Source organism: Varanus komodoensis, unplaced genomic scaffold (genome assembly GCF_004798865.1).
Source record: "Varanus komodoensis strain SLA01 unplaced genomic scaffold, ASM479886v1 scaffold24, whole genome shotgun sequence".
NCBI lineage: Eukaryota > Metazoa > Chordata > Lepidosauria > Squamata > Varanidae > Varanus > Varanus komodoensis.
In genome coordinates, this window is record NW_025335641.1 from 7,706,511 (window position 1) to 7,721,484 (window position 14,974).

General features: G+C 40.5%; 1 protein-coding gene across 3 annotated transcripts in view; it reads right to left on the reverse strand.

The window, feature by feature from the left end:
* The window catches only part of TGFBR3 (transforming growth factor beta receptor 3), a 175,825-nt gene that overhangs the window by 64,554 nt on the left and 96,297 nt on the right, over window positions 1-14,974 (reverse strand). The gene's annotated exons all lie outside the window — the stretch shown is intronic.

Genomic DNA, 14,974 nt, shown 5'->3' on the forward strand with positions numbered 1-14,974 from the left:
TCTTTTGTGGGAGGTGGGGAGTGGGAACATTCATTGCTATGTTCTTGACAGAAAAATAGGTGTCTGTGGTTTTAATGTGTGGTCCAAAATGTTAGAGATTAATGACAGTAGACCTTTCTCAGCTGTATGCATAGATTAATGAATAAACAAAACAAAAGCACAAATGTCGTCTAATTAAGAAGCTTCAGCTCAGGTATTTCCAGGCATTACTTCAGGAAACATATGTGACCTCATCTCAGAAGGGCTTTAAAGCTATGGAAGAACCAAGTCACAGCTTATGCTATGATAGTGCCACACAAACGAAGGATGGAACTTCAAAAGTATTTGCTGCATTTACAGCTTCCAGCACAGAGTCCATGTGCACCTCAACAGCCTGTACTGATATCAATATATGTTTCAATAAAGGGCTTGAAATCAATGAACCTATGAAGCTGCCATATATGGCATCAGACAATCAGTGCATCTCAGACAGTATTGTTGGAATAACAATCTTCCACAGGGAGGTGATGCAGGAATTATTGAGTCAAGTTCAAAAACGCCATGGAGCAATCTGCATTAAAGCTTGCACTCATGTCAAATTCTGCTTATTCCACCCAGATAAAGCCAAGCAACCATGCTGGAGCAATGAAATAAACCCCTCTGGTAAAAACAGAGCTTATCTAATCTAAGAGGTAGATAGAAGATATTAAGGGCTTCTAGGTAAAATAGATATAAATGCCTGCCCATTGATCAGCCTATAGTATATGCAGAGTGAACTGTAATGATAGTTTTGAGAAACAAGAGTCTCACTGATGAGCTTGCTATGTAAAGAGACACTGGCTTACAAAGCAACATTTAAGCCACTATGGAGCAGCTCATAGAACTTTGGCTGAGGGGTGGCATGGAAAGGCAATAAATAAATAAATGTGTTCCACAGAGAGAATGTTCTGAGGGCTGTAAGACACCACAGGGGATGTTCTTATGGCTTATGTTCCACTGCTGACAATGCAGGGACAATCAGGGCTTCACAGTCACCTGTCTATCATGTCACCGCATTCACAGCTTTTTAAATTTTTTTCAGTCTAAAATACAACCAAAAAATACAGCTAAAATAAAAACATGTAAGTTTAAACATATAATTAAAATAAATCTTATAGATACTGCCCCCCTCCCCCGGAGACCATAGATACATGTTACAGAAAATAAAACTCATTCAAAGATTCTTTCCAGACATTTCCCCCTTCCAAAATTGCAATGATTCTTTTGATGGTTCAAATCCTTTCCCTTTTTAAAACACATACTCAATGAATGCATCCCAAATCTCATTAAACTTATTTTTCTTAATATACCCCTTTCTCACTTTAATATCACGGGTTTAATAGCTATATCCAAACTTCTCTCCCCTCCTTCACATCTCTGCCAACTCTTGGCCAATCTTGAATGGCATTAATTGGCAACTTGCAAGGGACTGAGCAGACAGGTGGGTCAGAATAGTAATGGCTTTAAAAAATTCTAGGAACTAGTAGACAGTAAAGCAGCCCTCTAACACTTGACATGAATAACTTTTTGGGAAGATATTCAGCCTCACTTATTTGAACACTGTACACTTTGCACCAAGGGTATGCAAGTTGGTACTCTCTAGATGTCTTGGAGTACAATTCCCATAGACATGTCAGCATGGTCAATGAGCAGGGATTCTGCATAGTTCAAAACATCTGGCGGGCACCAGACTTTTGTAGCATAACTTGGTTCTACATATTGGTCTGGAGTTGCTGGGGTTAGAACCAGGAGCCTTTGGCTCTCTACTCAGCTGCCTGTTGAATGAGCCATCAGGGCTGCAGCTGGGAGCAGCTGCTTGGACAGGGAAAGCTCCTCATGTACTTGACTAGTTCTATCCATCCAGGCTGGACATGGGTTTTTCTTCAGTGAAAGGACTATGAAAGGCTTCCTGTCCATGATACAACTTTTCCTGTGCAGCAACTGACTTCCTGGGTCTGTGGTGTTCCGATGTTTTGCTCTTTCTCTGGAATGACTCCTGACTCAATAGCTGCCCATTAATCAGGCCTGACAACAACCCAGAACCCGACCTCCATAACTCTGGGCTTGCGGACATTTTCCATGCTTTTTTAAATCCAGCTACGGCAGTCACCTACTATATGATAGATTCCTGAAATAGAAAAAGGGGATACATTTTTACGTTAATAAAAATAATGACGATTTGCAGTGTGCTTTCCCCTCCCATCAGCACCTCTTTTTAAAAACAAAGCTCTGATTTCCACAGAGCCCATAGGAAGTGCAGACCAGGGGGTGGGCTTCTTTTGTAAATCAGGTAGTTCTCTGTGGAGGGAGAAAAGCCAACACATGCCTGTGACCATGACATATGAGCCAGATGCACTGGTGATTCTCCACCCCATCCCAAATATTGTAGCAACTTCACTCCCAAAGCTCCCTATGCCTGCCAGCAGATCGGCAAAAGGGATGGTTGATTGAGGTTTGGGATCCAGGGGGTTCTTCCTAAGTGGAGATTCGTCTTGTTCAAGCTGCTTAATGCTCAGCCTAAGAAGCATGTGTTGAGACAGTTCCAGGATACGAATTGCCAGAGGAAAGTTTAATGAAATGTAAAACAATGACATTTGGAGCTCTTCTTTTATAGGAGATGGGGTACGTTCTTTCGGCATCTCTACTTAAAATGATGTATGAAGCATTACATCAAATGGAACCTGTTTTTAAATAGAAGTGTTTTATGATGGTCACATGGCCCGCGACAAATAAACAGGCTCATTGGGAGCTGGAGCAGATGTTAGTTGAAAGTTTTTGAACAATTCTGGCACAGAGAGAGGAGTTCTTGTACTGTTTTTCTTGTCTTTTACTATTTTTTGTCTGAGTGAAAAGAACTCTTCCTTGTAGGGGGGCTCTTCAAAAGACACAATATGCTATACACTCCTAATGGAGGATCTGCGTAATTAGAGAACACCAGCAGTGGGAAAGAGTACCGCATTCACCAGTGCAAACCAGATATGGAACTGGTAGAATTCCACTCTATCAACTGGGTCAAACTATGCAGATAAAATTGCATGCCTGGCTTGCAAAGACATTTTTCCTGACATAAGATTTTTCCTTCTAGTACACTTCTTTACAGTGGGAAATACATACTCCTATCCACAACGTCACAAAATCATGCAACTGGCCATTTTGTCTAGAGATCCTACACTTCTCAAAATCAGGTTTGTCAAACTTTAAACAAACCTTCCTTACATTGAGAAACACTGAGACTGCACTAGTGTCAATATCATGTACAGAGAAATAGCCATTCAAAGACATATGTGAACCATGAAGGGGCTCATAATAGCCCTTTGTTTTTTTAATGCCTGATTTATTAAACTGATAGTGTGTTCTAGTTATTAAAGTGTGGGTTTATATTGTTGACTGCAGCAACAATCTCTGATTTTTAAAACAACAAAGAAAGACCTGCTAAGGACACTGCAACTTTGTGTAAACAATGCTTTGCTGAATTGCATCCATTGTTGCAAGATACATCTGTGTTCTTCCAGATGAAGTCAGCCAAGTGTTTTCAAACCCATTTGCCGCATGTTGTTATTTGGAGCAATGCACTGTTGACTTAGTTGTCTGGGAGACATTTCTTGGTCACAGGGTTTTAGACAAATGCACCTTGTAAAACTGTCACACGATCCTCTATTTCTCCTTGTTGCTTCTGTGCTCTACTCAAATGTTAACAGTCCCTGCTTTCCCCCGAAACATGTTTCCTATGATGCAATCCTTCACACTGTGAAATTTGACAACATGAAAAAGTTATCTGTTTTCCTATATTATCTTCCTCTAAGCAAGGCCTCAGCATGATTGCATAGCTCACAGACTGATGAAAAATACTGGAAATCAGCTCCCAATATAGCTTATAAAGTAGATGAGTTCATGTACTCTGTGCATGACCTCTTTTGAAGCCCATGCCTGTGTTTACAGCACAGTACAGAGGAAGGAAACTTGGTGACCTCCAAATGTTTCATGAAAAGTATCATCTCTGACCATTGGCCATGCTGGCTGAAGCATATGGAAATACTCTTGGGTTGCTTACCCCTACGTATCTCCTCAGACCAAAGAAGCAAGAAATAATCTGAAAATATCTAGAGTGCCAGAAAATCTCTCCAAAACCTAGGCTATGGAAGGCTGGAGTATCAAGGCCCTGAAGTTTATGCTGGTTGCATTAGACACATATCAATAATGCCAATTTCTCCCTATGCTTTGGAATTTAGAAAAATAATCCTAATAATCTCTGATAATAAGAGAGCCAGTGTGGTATGGTGATTAAGAGCATGGGACTGGGACTCAGGTAATCTGGGTTCAAGTCCCTGCTCAACCATGGAACCAACTGGGTGCTTTGGGCCAATCACAGACTCTCAGCCCAACCTACCCCACAGGGTTCCGGTTGTGGAAATAAGATTGAGAGCAGCAAGAGGAGAATGGGGTAAGCTGCTTTGAGTTTGTTGTAAGAAAAAAGGTGGGACCTGAATCTGATAGATAGATAAATAAATAAATAATAACCTTGGGGTGCCATCCTATGTGTGTTTAGACAAAAAAAGTCCTACAACATCCAGCAGGGATGTCTGAGAGATACTGGGAGTCTGTAGGCCTTTTTTCTGCCTAAACATGCATAGGGTCACAACCTTAATTTATTAATCTTTAATTATTAACATCCAACATTTTCCCTGTATTGCATTATTTAACCAATACCTCTTCATAGAGAAATAAAAGAGCACCTAGAATGATAAGCTGTTACCACCCAGTGGGAACTTAAAAACAAAACATATACAAAAAAGTCATAAAAATTAGATGCCACAGAAAGCCTCCTGCATAGAGTCATTTTCAACATTTGAAAATTTAGGTTATAAATCTATTAGGAAAGTTATTCCCTAACTTAGTAACAGAATGAACTAGCTTTAGTAATTATCTGGCTAGGAATTTCTACCACCCAAACTTACAATGTGGAGAATACGGTCTGGTGTTAAGATAAAACCAGGGGTCAGCCATGGGAATAAGATCAAACATTATGACGTTCACTCATCCCTTGCTTCACTGATTTGCGTTCTTCTCCTTCTCACTTGCATCTACCCACCACTGCTATGCTATCCCAAGAACCAGTCCTGCCCATTTAAAGCCAAGACTGGCAGCGGGGATCATTGGCTTTCAGCCTGAAAGCACAGCCCTGCAACATTTTGGCTGAACACACACTTCTCCCTCCTGGCTGCATCTGAGTTAAAGGCCCAAGCTCCCTTTAAGACTTGAAAGGGGAGAAAGCCATTGCATTAACAGCAGCCACAACTTGGCTTGCTGCCATTTCCCATGTGGAATGCAAAATAATTAACACTAATTAGGCTTTACACAAGTGTTACCAAAAATCAAATGAAAATTTGAAGTCTGAAATCAGGCAGAGGAAGCGAGAGCAAAGGAGGACTCCATCGAGCCTGCCAGGTCTTGAAGTTTTACTATGAGGGCTTAAGGCTACATTAAATGAGCCAAGCATGTTATTTTCTTTGGACTGTGTTCAAGGAACTCTTCCAAAGAGGGAAAGAAAAGGCAGCCGTCACTTTGTTTCACCACTTTTCATCAAAAATTAACTGCTTCCTCTATAGAACTGATCTGTTCAAGGAGAGAGACTTGAAAGATACAGAATGGGAAAGGTGAATGTGAATTGAGAAAGGAGCATTCCTAGGCCAACAGCTGGACTTGCCTGAAATAACAGAAAGTGGTAAGCTCCTGAGCATCTTTTAACAGGGATACGGAACAAGAAAGGGGTAAATAGACTGCCATGAATAATGGAAGCCGGGCAGTATCACATAACTTGTGAGCAGCATCACTGAATACCTGCTTAGACAAACAGATGCACTCAAGGAGTAATTTTGCAATTATTATTCCAAGCGTGCAGTTTTAGATTTTAATCTCAGAGCATGCAATTCAAAGAGACAAGCTGAGTGGTTGAAAGAGAAAGATGGTGCATTTAATCTGAATCAGCAGTGAGAGAAACAACCTTCTTTCAGTGCAGCAACTGTTCTACAACATGGAAGAACAATATTGATGAGCTTCGACTCCCAGCTCCAGTGCAGTCAATGATATGGTTGTGCATGGGGTTATTTTTTCCCACTCATCCATAACGCTATCGCCTGCACATTACAGTATAACAACAGAGCAGAACTGCCTTCCCCAAGCTGGACATCTTGTACTACAACTTTCATCAGCCCCAGCCAGCAAAGACAATTGTCAGTGATAATAGAAGCAGGAGCCCAAAAGATATGAAGGCTTCAGATTTAATACAAACTTTGTTTCTTTGTTTTTACATTCACAGCTGAGGAGGAACTAGAATCCGATGTGTAATGAGTTGGGTTTCCTCCCTTTCCACATTCAAAATCACAGACCCTTCTAGCAAAAAGTTCTTCATTGATCAAAGCATTTTCCAGAAGCACAAACACCCAGAATGAAACTTGGAGCATGCACAGAGCAGTTCACTGAACCCAATCTGGTATTTACTTCTAGGAACTCTCCTTATGAGTATGTTTGGGCCCCAACCTTTCACAAGGTGCCTTTTGGAAATGGGCACACCTTCCTTCTGCACATCGATCCTCTAATTGGGCCACTCTCCTTTGCTGACATTGTATCATGGAGCTGAGAGCTGTACCTACCTCGTCTGTCCCTGAGAAACTCCCCTGCTCCAAGCCCCCTCGTGATAACTGTAAATCTTGGTAATTCTCAGGGGCTGCCTGAGCACCTGGGGAGTCTGATCTTGAGATAAGCATCTCCACTTCTCTCATCTCAATGTTTGGAATTGACCCAGATTCCAAGGCCTTCCCCTGTTCCTCCTCCTCTGAGTCCAAATCAGCATGCTGTGGGATTGTGCGCCAAGAGCAACTGCCCTTCTCACTCCCCACACTGCCAGAATCCCAGTCCAACACACTAGCTCAATGTGCAAGCAGGTGATTTATGAGATCATAACCTTTTGATAATGGACTACGCTTCCCAGCGGGAACACTGAGTTCTCTGGTTCAGCCATGACTAGAAAAAAGCATGCATAGTGCTTGTCTGAAGACTACCTGGCCAGCCAACTAGTTGGGTAACAACCCTTCTGCCAAGTCTTGTGGCTATGAAAATGTCTTTGCCAATCACTCTGAGAAACTCTGCAGAGGCGCCATCTGCCATCACTTATGCTTCACTTTTATAAATGAGCATGTGATACATCTTACAAATGTAACTGTTCTCAAGCCATCACACTGAGATGCAAACAAATTAATCTTCAAAAACAGGCAGCTCCATAAAAGGGCCTTTTCCTCCCCATTCTCCAATCTTCTTCTGTGACCTCTTTTGCTCTTCTCAGAACCATGTTTTGGCCAACCATGCTTGGCTTCCCAAACAAGGCAACCAACGATGACCTGTCACTGATGAGAAATTCTCTAAATCAGAGAAATCTGGCTGGTCTTAAAAACTATTCATCCACTGGGAAACAGTGGAATTCTGTGAGGAAAACTAACACTAAAAGAAGCTACAAATAACAGATTTTAGCTAAATTATTAGAGAACTTTAAAATTAATGGGGCTACAGTTGATTCTTGTACCACTGCATGGGAAGCCTAGAAAGTTTTTATCCAGGGTATACCTTGATAAGAAAGTTAAAATAATGCAACAAATTCCAAATAAGAGATTGGATTCTCTTATAACCCAATTTGCTGTTTCCCCCACATATCAGGAGTCGAGGAACATTAAATCCCCGCTGAATAATATTCTTTCACAGCAGATGGAAATACCTCAACCTGTTCACAACAAGCATATAGATTTGGGTTCTGAAGCCCACTTGGCTTCTTGGGCTAGCAAAGCTACACAATCAGCTACAATTTAACCTTAACAGTGATTGTGAAGATGTGTGGAATTTGTGAATTTGGGTTGTATACAATACACAGCAGTTGCCTTACTGCATACTCAGCCTGCCAACAAAACCAAGCTGTATGAAAAACCTGTTAGGCCAGTCTCCCTTTCAGAAGATTTGTGGCACACTGGCCAAAATGAGTTTCATTTCAGGTTGGATGCAGATAGAATAACTTCGTGCACTGGCCACCTTGCCATGTGCTGCTGTCCACAAATTCCTATGCCAACCTGGCAGTACAGATGTACTTTTGAAACTTCTGGATCCAGTTCTAAGTGCTTGCTTCTGTGCCACCTAAGCCTTTCACAAAGCCCCAAGCCAATGAACGTCCTACATGCTGAACCTGCTACAAGTATATCACATGCCCCTTGTGATATAATTGTAACAAGTAATTCCCATCAGCTCCAGCCATAATCAAAAATGTTGGGAATTATAGTTGAAAGCATCTGGAGGGTACTGTGAGGGATGGAGATGCCCTCTACTAAACTGAAACTGATTCTAAATAATTGAAGAGACATTAAATGTAGAAAATTAAAAAATGCATGTGTACAGAATCCTAGTTTCTTTTAAATTAGTATACATTTTCCCAGCAGTTAGGTAGGGGATATTCACACCAACTTGGAATGGGGATCCTTACTGACTTTTCCTTAAAGTCCTTAGGAATAGATTAAGGTAGATAAGAGAATCCATATCCCTGACAGAATGATTGTTTAGGCTTCTCTTCCAAAATTTGTGCCATCTCATATATATTATCTTTCTCTCTCTCTCTCTCTCTCTCTCTCTCTCTCTCTCTCTCTCTCCCCTCAAGGGCATGTTCAGCTTGACTTATCTGCTGAACAAGAGCCATCTGAGAAAGATACATTTCTTCATATCAGAGACAACTTGAACACACGTCATGAGCAGCTCATTTATGACGAGAATTCAGTACAACAGCCTTTCCTAATATGGAGTCCTCCAGTGGGGCATGTCTAATGAGAACCAGTGTGGGGTAGTGGTTAAGAACGCAGGACTGGGACTCGGGTAATCTAGGTTCTAGTTCCCGCTCGGCAATGGAGCCAACTAGGTGGCTTTTGGTCACGCACAGACACTTAGTCCATCTACTTCACAGGGTTGTGGTGGTGGTGATAAGATTGAAAGCAGCAGGAGGAGAAATATGTAAACTGCTTTGAGTTTGTTGTAAACAAAAAGAAGGAGATACATCTGATAAATAAATGCATAAATAATAGGAATGGCTGGTATTTCACTCTTACACATCTGCAGGGCAGCAGCTTGGGGAAGGCTGAGAGATAGAATCCAGTATTAACCTTTCTGTTATCCATTTTTCTATACATTTCTTTAAGCTCTATCAATCGTTTTATCTTGCCTTCATTATTACTTCTACTTAAACCAAGAAACTAATCTAGTGCCAGCTGCCAGCAAGGGGAAACAAACTGACCACAGAGGAACAGTTTTTCATGCAGACAGAATAGCAGCAAATCATTTGATTTGCTGTTTAGGGGAGCAACCTTCCCCTTGGCTGGCTAGAGCATCCTGGGAGTTCTCAAACTTTTCCTGTCTAAACTCAATGAACTAGTATGCAGACAGTAAGTCCTATATGGATGTTCATGAACGCCTGATTTGTTCCAACTCATAAGTAGTTGCACTGAGGCATCACCTGCCAGGCCTGGAACACAAGTCCCAGCAGCAGTGATGAGAAAGGATAGACTGTTTCTCAAATAACACTGATAGGACTCTAGGTGGATGATTTCTCAAATGGTAACACAAGCAGATGGTCTGTATTGCTGTAATGTATTACAAGGAGTATTTTATATTATATGAAATGTGATCGGAAGTGCAATGAAAAGGTGCAGATGTATATGTGTAAACATGTATACCATGCTTTACAGACAGAGCACATTAAATAGCCCATAGGTCTAGCCACATCTTAGAACATGTTTATAACATGTCAGTCAATGTCACTTGACAATATTTAGCAGATGTCCAAAAAACTCGTGACAGTGTTACAGATTCAGTGCATCAATCAGTGCAAATGCTTACTTTAATTTAAAATTTACATAATATGTAATAATAGGAAATAAGCTAGTGTAGGGAATGCTACATAATCTAAGATGGCAATCGTATTCTAAACACTTTATCTCATAATTTCCTAACCATAACTACCATCTCTTCTATTTTTACCCTATTAGTTTATGTAAGTTTAATAAACCCAAGTGCAGTGGAAAGTTGCAGTGGAAATGTGTACATAAAAAAGATCACTTTGCATTCTGAATATAGATTCCTGGCAAATTTTCAAAATTTATTTAGTGGCATGAGAAAGTGATTTTAAAAAATACTTTGAATATTATTTTTAAATAGTTTTAAGGAGCCTAGGGGAAAGGAAAGCAATTAGCTGACTAATTAAGGAAAGCTAGTAAAACAGTTAATTGTTTTATGGTTTTAGAATGAAGAAAGCCAACCTTCAAAATTTCCATAAAATTACACACACACACACACACACACACATGATTGAATTACATTTAGCATAGTTGTCCCTTTCCCTCTCTTCTATACCTTGGAATCATATAAGGTCACTATTTATTCACATTTTATAACTAACATTTCCAACTCTACCCTCCGCTTTTCTTATTCTGGTGCTCGGCTCACATCTGGGTTGATTTAACAAGTGATTGGAAATGAAGCCTCCCGATTTCCCGTTAAATGCTAGGCACAGGAAAAGAAACAGCACTTGTTTTTCAGTGAGCTTTGACAGTCATCCAAAATCCAGTGCAAACCCAAGAGCTGCCTGTGGTTTGATGGCAGAGGGCCAACATTTTTGAAACATATTCTTGGGGGAAGGGAGCAAACCAGAAATAATGACACAGCTTTACCTTTCCAGAAAGACATACAGGACTCATAAGTTACCAGTCGTAAGTAGAAGAATCATCCATATGTCTGGCAATGTGTTTAAAATCCGCTGCGAATACTTACCTTCGCAGCAGATACAGATCTTAACATGAGCAGGTCCTGCACTTTGCAAAATCTGTCAAGGCCCCTATCCTGCAAACTGTCAGATGTAAGGCAACGTTACTAAAATCAGTACTTGTGAACAAAAGGTTAAGAGGTTACAGGTGTGCCAATGAATCCCCTCCTTCAGAATTCTGTGTATGGTTGGTTGGAAACCAGTCACAGGAACTCTGGCACATGGCCCATTGATTTCTATAGCCCTTTACTTTATTTATTTATTTATTTATTTATTTATTATTTAGAAAATTTCTATGCCTCCCAATTCGCCGAAGCCTCGGGGCAGCTCACAGACATATCAATTAAAACATTATATAATAAAAATATAAAACAGGTTAACAATATAAAATAAGTCATGCAAGACAATGCTCGTAAATCCCTATTCATTGAAACTGGTATTGGATTTGAAGGTGTGGGAAGCAGGGTAGCAACTTATGGATCACTGAAAAAGAGAAAATGTATCAGCAAAAAGGAGGGCAGAAGATTACATATCTGCATAACATTTATATGTGACAGTATTCATGCACAGAGGCAAATTCGGAATAATTGCAAATAGAAGTACAGTACTTCCCAGAGTAGGAGTGACTGTGACCAGGTAACATAGTCTGTTTAGTCGGCTACATTGATGGGTACCTTGAATGACTCTGCTGGCTCTGCCTGTTTATTACTGTTCTTTTTATTCTGCGCTTGGACAGGTCAGTCCTTTGAACAGAGGACTGTCCACTGCAGCAAAAAACACATGGTCACGCTAGTTTTGCTAGGGAACTAGCAAAAGAGCTGTCATGCCCACAAGGAATCACTAGCAAGCAGAGGAGTAATCCGTTACGTTTGACCTTCACTGCACAGTTAAACCTAGTGATGTTTTGTGGCCAATGAGGAAAGTATCTAGGGAAGTTTCATTGTCTTTCCATAACAGCCTCATTCCAGCAGGGAAGACCTTGAGCAATGAAAGTCAAAGGGCTACTGCTTGAAGCAAAAGTTTCCACCAGCTGAGTAACACCTGCAAAGGCCACCTTTTGAAACAAGAATAAAACATAAAACCATGGCTTTCTGCCAATACCTTCATGTGGAAACTTGCTTGTAGCCAAATAAAAAAAGATGTGGGGGGTGAGGTAGATGGGGGGACAATTTAGCAACTGTGTGTTTGGGATTTCCCTTTCCTTCTAAGAATGTGTTACAGCCTGGATATATTTAAAACCAGCAGGAAAAAAACATGCACATGCGTGAACAGGTTTTGATTATTTCAAGTCTGCTAACAAAACTGCTTTGCATCACAGACCAGAGACTTCAAGTCCATCTAAAGAAACAGATCTAATTATTTATCTCTGTATATTAATTTCCTTTTAGCCAAAATTCTAAACAGCAAAAACCACCAGCATGACTCAACAGGGAAAGCTGGAATATTGTCCTTATAATTTTATGTTCATGCAGCATATTTCCCACCCTTAATACTCTGGTCTGACAGGGATCTTCAGGTTACGGGACTACAGTGGTAGATGGCATGCAGAAATTTAAATGAAAGTTAACAGCTTGGTTATCTGCTCTCAGTGTAGTGTTTATAGTCTGCTGGCATTACAGCCCCCCTCCACCAACACCCCATCACAAAGATGCACAAACCTCTGCTCAGAGTGAGATTGGGAACAAACAAACAAAGGAAAACCAAGGAAGAAATCAAAAGCAGGCAAGCAAAATTTATGAAAAGCTCATTGTGAAATCAAATAATTTATAGCAAAAGTTCTTGGTGATGCGTAGGGCAACCAGGTGGAAAAGAACACAGGGATCTGGCACCTTCTTATGCAAGGAGTGCTTGCTACGATTTCCTCTTTTGTATAGCTACTGGAGTGCAGGAGCCATACCTTCTTTGCATGTGGATTCAGTGATGAGCAAAACAAACAACAACCTGACCAGGTTCATGTGCATCCTACCTATCTGTCTGGTGGAAGAGAGCTGCCGAATCTCTGCCCTAGCTAAGAGTTCTAGAAGGATCCAAAGTTATGTGCTGGCAAAGGATCCTAGTTGTTGGGGGGGACACAAAGATCAAAAAACTCCCCTACCTGTATGCTCTAACCTCTGTTTTCAAGTAAAATTGGGATTACAGGACCAAGGAGATTCCATGTTCAAATACACCTCTCTTTTCTGAGTTTGGGGACAAAATCCTACAGGCAAAAAAGATGAGAACCTGTGCCATAGGAAACATACTGAGCCTTGAAGCTCACTTTGCATCTTTGGGCCAGTCTCTGAAGCACAGTCTAACTCTCACAGGGTTGTTGTGAGGATGAAGTAGAGAAGAGGAGAATCATACAGTATATGCAACCACAGGCTCCTTGGAGTAAGGGTAAGAGACAAAGAATGGAGAGGATTCTTTAGGTTCCTTGCAGGAAAAAAGGCCTTATATAAATGTATTACATTGATAGAAATAAATCCAGTTGCAATCAATGAAATATGAAATTAAGTATGCTCAGGACTTCAGGCTCAGTCAACCGATTCACTCTACTTTGTGTGCATGTTGGGATATGTGTGTTTAACATTCAGCTTTTACTTGAGTTAATTGGTTACCAAAGATCTCAAAAGTCTACCCTTCACAATGATTTATTCCTGCTTTAAGTTAATTCCTTAACAGAGAACAACATAATTTACTTCCTAACAAGAGATTAGGGTATACAGAGGGCAGCCACCACACTAATATACATGCCAGCATTTCAATGGAAAACAGATTTTGAAATCCTACTAAATAATGGTGAATTGCCCTCTCATCAATCACATAAAAATTTCTGTGCTGATATGTTGTAGTTCTAGTCAGTCAACCTTCAACATGGATACTTACTTGAAGGACACACAAAATGGTAATAAAGGCCTTAGGGATCAGGTAAAATTTACAACTGTCCTTGATAATATACAAATGAAATGGGAATAAGAGCTAATGAAGATAAGTCAAAAACAAAGTGACTAAAAGTATGCTTTCTACCTACACCTTAGGAATGCTAATGCCCCTGTCCTGAAAGGTCTTCCTTTGGAGGTTCATCTTAGACACGCCAAAATCTGCCTTTCCTGAAGGTTCTTCTCCTTGTGTCATTTTAATCCCATCCATCCCTCCTCTTTTATTCTAATGTGTCTCTAGTATACTGTGTACATGTTCCCCCCTCCCCCACACCTCCTCCAAACTGTGTATGTAACTGATAGCTTATAAAAGCATCTTGTACAGATTCCATCTTTGTAGCCCCTTTGGGGGCTACCTACATGCCACATGTATTTCCTGTATGTCTGAATAAACTGTAAATGTTCTTTTGATTGTACACTCCCAGTGGACTCTCAAAAGGGTGGTTTCTTTTTTCACTCTTGACTTGACACGGTTCCGTGACTCTTTTTACAGACCTTTTTAACCCGTTCTCCTCAGGCTATTTTCCCACCAAAATCATAACTGTACACAGTGGTTTTATTGCTGCAAGGGTAAAAATGTTTACCATAAAAGAAGTGCCAGGGGAAGAAGATTTTCAATGAGAAAGCAGCCTGAATCAAATCAATATATTTATGACTGTCACAGATCAATACAATTTGATAAAGACAAAATAAAATACAGTAAGGGTGCAATCCTGCCCATGCTTAGAAAGAAAAAAGTCCTGCGGCTACCAGCAGGCTCCAGCCAGCACCTGGACTGCATCTTAAAATACAGGATGTTTGTTTTATACTATTTGTGTACTGCTTTGTATCTAGGCAGATTCTTGAGTGGTAAACAGTTAAAATAACTAGAAAAGATAAAAGAATAAAAACAATGTATTAAAACCAAGATGAATTTGCAGGAAAAAATAGAGGAATTAAAGGAACTTATTTTACCACAAGGAAGCAGAATATCAGACCATCAGCCAAATGTGAGCCACCTGGGGTACCTAGCCCTAGCCCTAACCCGAACTCCCAAACACTGGTCTTTTGCTGATTTCCTTGCTTTTGTGCATTTTTGCCCCATTCTAAAGGTCTGGAATGCCTTCCCCAAGACTTAGTTACCGGGAGCAAGAACACTGTTGTTGTTGTTGCTGTTAGGCGCCATCAAGTCATCTCTTATAAATGGTGGCCCTATGAA